Source organism: Leguminivora glycinivorella, unplaced genomic scaffold, assembly GCF_023078275.1.
Source record: "Leguminivora glycinivorella isolate SPB_JAAS2020 unplaced genomic scaffold, LegGlyc_1.1 Scaffold12, whole genome shotgun sequence".
Taxonomy (NCBI): Eukaryota; Metazoa; Arthropoda; class Insecta; order Lepidoptera; family Tortricidae; genus Leguminivora; species Leguminivora glycinivorella.
This window is the reverse complement of record NW_025952837.1, coordinates 197,990-208,580: the sequence shown is the minus strand read 5'-3', so window position 1 is coordinate 208,580 and position 10,591 is coordinate 197,990. Positions and strand designations below refer to the sequence as shown.

Genomic DNA, 10,591 nt, shown 5'->3' with positions numbered 1-10,591 from the left:
AGAACTGTTAGACAAAACACTTTATCTCGTAGCATAATTGTATATTTCAATATATCACAGCCATACATTTTTATATTCTTTCAGGTGATTCAGCTTACCCACAGAGGCAAACACTACTGATGGATGCACTGACTTTTGGATGCACCTGTAGGATCTCCAGAAGCTTTACAAGTTCGAGCCCGCAACTGTATAGAGCGGTGTTTTGGGCGACTAAAAATCAGTTGGCAGTGTTTGTCGCCAATGGAGAAACTGCACTACAAGCCAGCAGAGGCAGCTAAGATCGTTAACACGTGTTGTGTGCTTGACAATATAGCTAACAAAGCGAATTGTGAACTGCCTCCGCTGAACCGACACGAAGAACAGGAGCAGCAGCAGGAGCAGAGATAAGCGGCGGAGTTTGACGCCCGTCAGCAGAATGCTGATATTTATTTGGCAATGGCTCCTGACAGGTGTTGGCTAAACAAAGAGCTGCAGCTGGGTCGAGCTGCTCGTCAAGCGCTTGTACGGCAGTTAGCAAATTATGTAAGTAGTTATGGTAGGTCTATTTCAGTTTATAGTTAAGGTGAGCCAAAAAAGCTATATTTTAAGTTCACATCTTCACCATTAGTATAATTATCATTCATTTCATTACAGAACCCATTTTTTCCTAACTTTTGTGTCGTCATGGGAGTGTCGTAAATTAGGTTTCGGGGCTGCTGATTTCAAAATTAATGTTCAATTTGGAATCTGACATTTGACACAAATTCGTCATGGGTATTGCTATATTATATTAGTATAATCAAGAACCATTTAATACTGGACTGACATAGCCCATACAAAAAAGCGTACCCCTGAAAAAAACTCAATTTTTGGTTCAAAACTAGATGGCATTGTTTTGCAACCCGGGAGTTGAAAAAAACATAATTTCACCTATATTTTTACTTGTTTTTAGGGTTCCGTAGTCAACTAGGAACCCTTATAGTTTCGCCATGTCTTTCTGTCCGTCGGTCCGTCCGTCCGTCCGCGGATAGTAACTCAGTAACCGTTATAGCACTAGAAAGCTGAAATTTGGTACCAATATGTATATCAATATTATCATTCACGCCAGCAAAGTAAAAAAATAAAAAATGGAAAAAAATATTTTATTAGTTTGCCCCCCCTACATGTAAAGTGGGGGTTGATATATTTTTTCATTCCAACCCTAACGTGTGATATATTGTTGGGCAGGTATTTAAAAATGAATAAGGGTTTACTAAGATCATTTTTTGATAATGTTAATATTTTCGGAAATAATCGCTCCTAAAGGAAAAAAATGTGCGTCCCCCTCTAACTTTTGAACCATAAGTTTAAAAAATATGAAAAAAATCACTAAAGTAGAAATTTATAAGGACTTTCTAGGAAAATTATTTTGAACTTGATAGGTTCAGTAGTTTTTGAGAAAAATACGGAAAACTACGGAACCCTACACTGAGCGTGGCCCGACACGCTCTTGGCCGGTTTTTCCATTTAAATCCTTCCGACATCCGATATCGGATCGGATAAAAACGGACTAAGACAATAGATACTTTGTTAGTGTTATGTATGTATCCCAACGAAGTAAGATAAACATGGAAGCCGCTTTTAAGAACATTACCGTTCAAATTCTTGGCACCGTTTAGCACACATACACAATTACGCCTACATTTACACAAGACAATACGTTTACAGGCCCTGTAATCAAAACTGGTAAACAAAACAATAGTCATCTCTTTTATTTATACTAATGCACACAGATAAGTGTAGCTGAAATGCATATAATGTCACTAACTTACCAATCAGCGATTTTATTCGGCTAAAAACCTTCTTGCTGTACGTACTGGCAGCTAAGAATTCGCGGTTCATATTTGACTAAAATTTGACACAAAAAGGGATGGGTTTATGTCATACATTAAAGAACCAAGCAGAAATAATTTTAATTTTATGCATATTATAATATAACTACATAATTAAATTGTTGTTATGAAGTAACATCCTTCATATGAAAATAATAATTATGTCGTACACGTATTCCGCTATAATAAGTATTTTTATGCCTAGATAAATTCAATTTATATCTGTATAACAATGTACAGTCACGTTCAGATTGTTGTCAGTTGCCATCTATTGTTAACAGGTGTTAAACGTAGGCTTTCATTTTATAAATTTTACCTTTTCAGGGCTGGTTTTTAGTACAGTACAGGTCAGATAAATGTCAGCTGTCACTGTAATTTATACGTGTGATGAAAAGGATAGTGATAACTTTATCTGGTAGATATATTTATCTGGCGACTGAAAAACCGGCCCTTAAATATGTAATTACTTAGATGTCGCCACCGAAAGATAATAACATAGAACACTTCTTTCAAACAAAATGCCAGCCGAAAAGTGGTTCCAAGATCATAATACGCCTTACTGACACCGGACCATAGGTCACGTCTATTTCTATTCTACAAGCTTCTAAATTAACACGTTTAAGGACGCTTGGTGACGTCATCTGTCATAGACCAAAGGAAACAAATGACTACGCGTATGCTATACCATACTAGGGCTCCCGGTCGCATCCGTGTTTCGTGTACCCGTTGCCGGGTATCCGTTCCCGTGATACACGAATCCGGATTTCTGGCCCGTTTGGAACGGGTAATTAGGGACCGTGTAATTAAGGTCCGGGTACCCGTGTAGTCCGTGTGTCCGGATCGACGGACTCTAAAAACCCGCGGGTCCGATCCGTTCTCGACGTATAGTGATGCTTGATGATTGTTCGCGTTCTTGGTTCAAGCGAATATGAAAATCAGTTTAAAGAACCAAAAATGATAAAACCTTAATAACTAAAACGAGAAAGGGACAGCGGAGCAATTGTGACTGGGGGACAAATTTTAACTACTCGATTTTTTTCCATGTTTTACATTTTAGGTATTATTATATAGGGCACGCGTTTTCAGTGGCCTAAATTATTATGATGTCAGGAAGCATGAAACTTGGTATGCACATAGCTTTGATGTTCATAAGAATAAATAGAAGTAGAAACACGCCGAGGAGTCAATCTTTTCCCCCCACTATTATATCCCATTTTTAGCGTTTTAAAATTTTCACGAAAACTATTAAAGGTTTTGATAAGTTGATAAGTAAATATTACGAGTAGGTACTTTTTAGGGATGTACCGACTATTGATTTGGCCGACTAGGCCGACTACCGACTAGTCGGCGCTTGGGTGGCCGATTAGTCGGCCGACTAGTCGGCTAGTCGGCCAGAACATAATTTTCGATAAATTCACATTTTGAATGTCATTTTTGGTCCTTCGTTCGCGCTTTTCATGATTTTTTACAGATGTTCAAAGGTTCATGACAATATTTATATACATTTTCCATTTTTAACAACCGGCTTGGCTTAGTGGGTAGAGTAGTGATCCTGCCTATGAAGTCGATTCCTAGGTAGGAAATTTATTTCTGTGGTGATAACAGATATTTATTGTTTTGACAAAAAAAGGAATTACTAATAGCTACATAATACAACCATAATTTTCAGCTGGTAATTTAACTTTGTACTGTTTTTCTATCACTAATGAAGTGCCGACTAATCGGCCCTTTTTGCCGACTAGTCGCCGACTAATCGCCGACTACAAATGTGGCCGGATAGTCGGCTTTCCCGACTAGTCGGCGACTAGTCGGTACATCCCTAGTACTTTTCCTAAATATCGTGATTATAGCTTTCACGGTTTTCATGACAATATAAAAAAACTGATGATAATGATATAAAAATGAGGGAAAAGAGGGGAAACATTGACACTTCGGCGTCTGCGTACTTTTATTTTTTTCTGTTAAGTGTTTGTAAGTTATCTATATACATGTCAAGTCTCATGCTTTTTGTCACACCCTATCCGACTAGCTCAAGTTAAGAACCAGGACTATGGATACACATTCACTTCAAAGTGGTTCCCTCCAAAATAATAAAAAAAATACCATTCTTAACTAGGTATTTGTAAAACAGCGCGGCTACATCTAGAACTTTTCAAACAAAAGGTTTGTCCATGTCAAAGGGAAGCCGAGTGTGAGGTTTGAGTGTCATTATTATCAGTAAAAATCACCACGGTTATTGGTTATTGTGCCGCCCACAAGTCATTATTATTACCTTTGTCTTAACGTTAATTCTACTAACTTCTTAGATAAAAACTAATAACTCGATAGTTCAAATACATTTCCTTAATTTGAAAGATATTTATGAAATAAAACTGTGGAAACTGAGTGTCACCAAGGACGCTGTAAAGTGTTCGAAACGTCGGGATGAATAGTAAATTCAGGATACGCGATATAATCCGTTTCCATAGTTATGTATTTATCTATTTAAGTAATACTTAAATAGATAAATAAAAATAAAAAATACCACCTATAGTATATACATACTATGTATATACTATAGGTGGTATACCCTATAGTAAGGCACCATGAACATTATAAAACAATCAAGTAATACATACATACATACATACAATCACGCCTGTATCCCACAAAAGGGGTAGGCAGAACACATGAAACTACTAAAGCTTCAGTGCCAATCAAGTAATATAACTAATATAGTATTTTTCACACAAACCAATACCCTGTTTAGACTTCTATTAGTTAACCTAGAGACAAATAAAGTCCATTAAACTCTACTTTTCGCAATTGTCTTAAGCAACTTTATTGAAAAAAAAACCAGTAGACTAGTGTGCGGAGTGTGCCTGGCGAATTATGGACCTACATATAGGAATAGGAATACATTTGTAATATTTGTATTGAATATCACCATATTATCTGATCTATACGAGTAGCCTACAACGTAACGGGAACAAGTACATAAAATATAGTTAACACGTTATTGATCAAAATAAAACGAGTATGTATAAAACCAATTCGTATTCGTTCGCTAAATTAATATAAATTTTAGATTTCACCTATTTTTTAAATACAAACCGGCACGGCAATAAGTCGATCGGTCCGCCGGCCGCCTCGTGTGTTCAATACCCGAACGGAGCCGAAGTCCGTGCCTCCGGCCGTCCGGCCCCGAACGCCGATTCGGCACTACACGCGCGAACGGCACTACACGGGAACGGACTTCGGCGGGTTCGGGTAGTTCGGACGCTTAGCACCGCCGGGGCTAAGGGGCAGGGCGCACGGATCGGCGGGTAGTAACGAATATCCAGAGCCCTATACCATACGTGTCCACGAATGTGTTCAGATTGGCCATTTAAACCACTATGCCGGTGACACAAGGTCTGTGATCAAAATAATCGAACTCCTATGCCACTGACACGTACGCGTGTTTAAACAAGTTTACTGGTCTATGTCGGCCGCACAGCAGGCAGGCAAACATGATCGCACGATATTAATAAAATTATACAAAAATGAAAGTTTTTAAATATCAATTATGGCTATTAAAAATATTGCATAACATCATCCCCATACAAAAGTAGTTCGTACAAAATAAATCGAAATAATTATGATCATCGCCAAATTACACATGAAACTTAATCCCATATTTTTCTACGTATTTGTTGGAACGACTAGCACATGATATTACAAAACAGTACGGCATTTTCTTTTTGTAAACATATATTCTAAATATGCCGTACTACGACTGTTCCGACTGGCCGCCATTAGCGCACTGACAAGCTCCGTGGCACAATTTTGAGGCCCCGCCTACCGTGGCACAATATTCGTGGGGTCATTTTTGAGAGCTCTTTAGACATCTAGGTATATTAACAATCGCTGATGTATCCCATCAAAAACAAAACTTGTAAAAACACCAAGTCTTCGCAACTCAGTTTGTTCGCGCCCTTTTCATTCATTATCATTTATATCGACCATCCCGTTCGCTCTTCCTTATGATAGGTTCAACCTCATTTTTATTTGTCATGTCACCCGCCTTTTTGCCGACCTTCTTAAAAAATATAAGAAAATACGTCAATCTGCTAAACTAAAAGACATTCGATGTCAATGTGAAAAAATATCCGCAACGACGAATAAAGTTATAATTATTAATTAAATAAATAACGATTCGCGAGTGTACACAAGAAAGAGTGAACCAAGTAAATATTCGAAAGGGTGGCCGCCCGCTGAACTGTCGAGAAAACAACAGCAGTAAGTTCGGCACGCATCAATTACCATAATTTTATTTTTCCGTTTTATTTTATTTTATATTACAATAGTTCGTCAGGAACTACGTACTCGCTGGTCCTTCAAAACAGTTCTTCTGGCGTAAAAAGAGTTGAGATCCCTGTAATACCAAGTCGGTTAATTTATTCAGTCCTTAATACTTAAAGGACCTTCTGCCATAAATTATTACGTAGTTTACTTATAGCTACTAATAGCTATACTTTCGTAATTTTGCATTTCTAATGATGCGTCGAATAGCATTCAAATGTATAAGATAAAAACTCGACTCGACGCCGCTCGATTCCGCATATGTGGAAGCCAGGCTTTATGGAAAAAGTAGGTTTTTGTGACAACTACCAATAAGATTTTGCCAGGGAGACTAGAGATAAGGAGGAAAGTCTGTCGAAGTAGAACAGTCGCAAAAATGACCGGCTGAGCCTTTATAATTGCAGTTACAAATATCTCCGCTTGGAGCGCATGTCTCGCTCAATGATTCTGACAGCGATCTTTCTGCTTTTTGTTTTTTTTTTATACATTAATTTTTTTTATACTACGTCGGTGGCAAACAAGTATACGGCCCGCCTGATGTAAAGCGGTCACCGTAACCTATGGACGCCTGCAACTCAAACAGTGTCACATGCGCGTTGCCACCCCATTAGAAACTTGTACATTCCCTTTGTAATTTTGTAATTTTCTTTTTGTGTATTTTATTTGTGTTTATTTATTGTTTTATTCATACAAATGCTAACTTAAGCCCTTTTACATTGTTTGCCCCATCTTAGGATTCTTCGGTAATGTTGTAAGTCTTGCAAATGAAATTTAAAAAAGTTGTAACAAAACAAAAAAATATTTTTGGACATAAAAAAAATAAAATAATTCAAGAAAAATATTAGTAGAAAAAAATAATAAAGGTCTCACCAGGATTTGAACCAGGGACCTCTTGCTCCGTAGGCGGGGTCACTCACTACCGAGAAGGCAAAGAGATTGTCAAACCCTTATGCACCTGCGATTGCAGCGCCACCTATCTTTTCTTTTATATGTGCACTTCTGATACTTAAAGAGGTTGCTCCTTTATCTCTATTCTTCATGGATTTTGCACATTCAAAAATCTTCAAATAATACTCAACTGTTTCGGTCGCACTCGTACAAATATAGGATTGGTGCGAGCGAGACGGAGATTGATTGTCAACATGATATCTATCATAATCATAAACACTATTCGAAATGGCCTCATTTAAAATATAAATTTGAAATATATTGAAAGTAATATTACTAATCATTGACGTCACGCTCAAAATGAAAGAGATATTACATATACAGTATGGTAAAATCAAAATAAGAACGATGCCGATGGCTTGCGTGCGTTGTAAACAGGGACTGAAACATGACACGGGCCCCTAGCGTCATCTATATACTTTTTACTGTATCATTTGTAATGCCGTTGAACTACCGCGTGCGTATTTTTTTTTAAATAACGACATTTTTATTCAAATGACACTCGACATCTAGCGACATAGATTGACGGCTGCCAATGGGGTACGGTATTTAGTATGGACTCTGCTGGTCCTGTATTAAATGGTTCTTGGTATAATGTAAAATACCCTATAATGGACGGTGATACCATTATGGACAAATCCTTAAAAATAATAATTTGAAATTAGTTCCTAAAAATTGACGGCATTGTACCATAAACAAGAGTAATAGAGCTGCTTAATTTTGACGTTTCATTTAATTCGGTTATTTCTGAAGGATTTGGCGGCTAGATAAAAGTCATCAGTTTACTGAAAAAAAAATATTAGTAACAATTCTCATTAAATAAGGTTGCTAAGAGAGTAGAGTTCATGTATAAATTAATAAAAAAATAATACTCGGTGTAAACTTGAATGAGTTTTACTTACTGTATGAACCATGAGATAAGGTATAAAACATACTAGTTTGTTACTCCAAAGATATAAAGAAATTGTGTTATTTTGCGAGTGTCCATAACTGGACCCGGAAAACTGCGTACCTCCGTTCCGTGGACAAGGATCAATTTACAAAAACCAAAATTTACAAGAAACAATCCTATGTTAAAATAACCCAAACTAATTTTATTTGGGGTATATAAAATTGTCTCATTGAGTATTAGTTTGCTTTAAATGTAGATTTTTAAACTTATTTCACCGTTCATAATGGGGGATCCATTACTGGAGAACTGCCGTCCATGATTGGAGAAAAAGCACCTTGTTTTAATTTGTTAATTATGAAGAAACCAATAGGAGTATCTATTCTGCAATGCGCTGGAAATGTAAAAGAAAGATAAGACATTCAAGTTTTAACACGTTTAGCGGTAGAATTTTTACATGTTTCAGTGAAATATCGAAAATAGGCAAAATTTCATCTTAAACTGTCCATGATTGGGCCCGTTACCTTATAGTCGTTGGATAAGTTCGGTTCGGTACAAAACTTTTTTCTCTACACTTAAATAGGTTTGTAAAAAAGTTTTCGAATAAAAGTGACGTTATTCTAAAACAAATTTAAAAATGATATTGCGCTACCTCTTTCTTCGTTTGCCCCTTCTATTCGGGCCCCGTAACGCCTAGGGTTCTGTTGCCTACGTATTGACTTATTGAGGTGGCGTTCTTTTGTGACATGTCGAAACCTGCGCTGTTCTGATGTTGGAATCCATGAAGAGTTGAGGGATTTTTTAGCAACTCAAGCATTTTCTCTTGTAAATTAACACATTTATTTTTTATGTTACAGTGATTCTTCATCGGACCAAGGCCGATTTGTCCAGGACCAATTTTCGGATCTCCTGGGCTTCCTGGAACAAGGACTAGTGATTGTTTCGAGGAGCTGTCATGGTGTTGGCTCTTGATATTTTATCGTGAAACGCAGGTATCCTTTCAATTGCTAGTTTTTCAATTCCACATTCGGCGTTAAAGTACAACTTTGCCCCCTTGTATAACAAATAACTATTAGTGCCAAGCCCTTTGCACACGCCAATGGTTGGAAACTTCTGATTTATTCGTGATCATTATTATTGCAGATTTAATGATGACGGCGCGTCGGAACCCAAACGTCAAGAATCGCCGACGTTCACGGAAGCAGCTACAATGAGCGGAGAATCTGAGAGCCAGGTAATAAGTTTAACAAAATTGAAAATATCTGTGTATCTACAATGCCAACAATAGAGGAAAAACGACTTAACCCTTTAATGTACAGCGATGTATATATGCATCATCTATTTTTGACTGCCTGTGTGGTGACGGGTTAAGAATTTCACCACCCCCTTTCTTCCCGCGGGTGTCGTAGAAGGCGACTATGGGATATGGGTTAAATTGTGGCGGAGGCGAGAGGCTGGCAACCTGTCACTGCAATGTCACAGTTTCGTTTTCTTTCAACCCCTTATTTGCCAAGAGTGGCACTGAAGCTTTAGTAGTTTCATGTGTTCTGCCTACCCCTTTATGGGATACAGGCGTGATTGTATGTATGTATGTATGTATTTTTGACTGTAATGACAGCATGTCAAAATACAAATTTGAATTAATCTTTGTCAAGGTCATGCATTTAAGGGTTAAATTTATAAAAATAAAAGCTTGAATTCGTAAAAAATACTGAACTGATTAGTTGAAAAGAGTTATGCCCCTTTTTAACAGACTTTTTTTATCGAAAATAAAGGAGGTTATATAATTATTAGGGTTCATGTTTTTCTTTAACTTTACCGCCGCTCCAAATCTCAAGGAAGGGGGTTCTCAATTCGTCTGTATTTTTTTTGGTTTTAGGGTTCCGTACTAAAAAGGTACAAAAGGAACCTTTATGTTCCCACTCTGTCCGTATGTCTGTCTGTCTGTCATATTTCTAAATATCTCGAGAACTAGGTACTATTGCTATCGATTTGAAATTTGGAACAGGTATGAACATTTTTAACTTCTAATGGCAAACTGTAAATCATGTCAAGCTACTACTGTGACGATCCGATAATCTCGTTTCGTACAAATCTATGCATGCATAAATATAATATTATTTTCATTCCAAATAGAAACATCATTCAAAACATCGGTAGCAAAAGTTCTAGGAAACAGGTCGAAACTCGACTTGGCGTCAGGCGATGGTGCGCAGCCAATCACGATCGAGATGAGCGCGTCGGCGCTGGAGGGTGCGCGTCGGATGCCCATATATGGTAATACAAGCGAGCAGGGTCGTCGGGGCGCCGCGGGGGACGCTTGCGTGGCAGGTTCGGGCGGGGCCGTCACCCGAGCGGGCTATATAAGTCAGTACACGGGGCGCAGGAAACATTCAGGAACGAGTCGCGGGTCAAGGCAGCCACGGGGAGATCTCTCCAAAGATAAGAAGGAGTCATGTGAGTTCTTTAATATTTATCACTGTTTTTCTTTGTGATTTCATTATGATGTTCTATTGTGCTTTGTTATATGACTATTTTGTGGTACTTTGAAACATAACTGATTTATTAAGGGTTTTTTATT

General features: G+C 37.7%; 1 long non-coding RNA gene across 1 annotated transcript; it reads left to right on the top strand.

The window, feature by feature from the left end:
* Positions 1 to 400: 400 nt before the first annotated feature.
* LOC125242190 lies at positions 401 to 9,309 on the top strand. Its single transcript, XR_007178837.1, has 3 exons — positions 401 to 522; positions 8,868 to 9,002; positions 9,154 to 9,309. It is a non-coding gene; the product is annotated as an uncharacterized LOC125242190 (long non-coding RNA).
* The last annotated feature ends 1,282 nt before the right edge of the window (positions 9,310 to 10,591 follow it).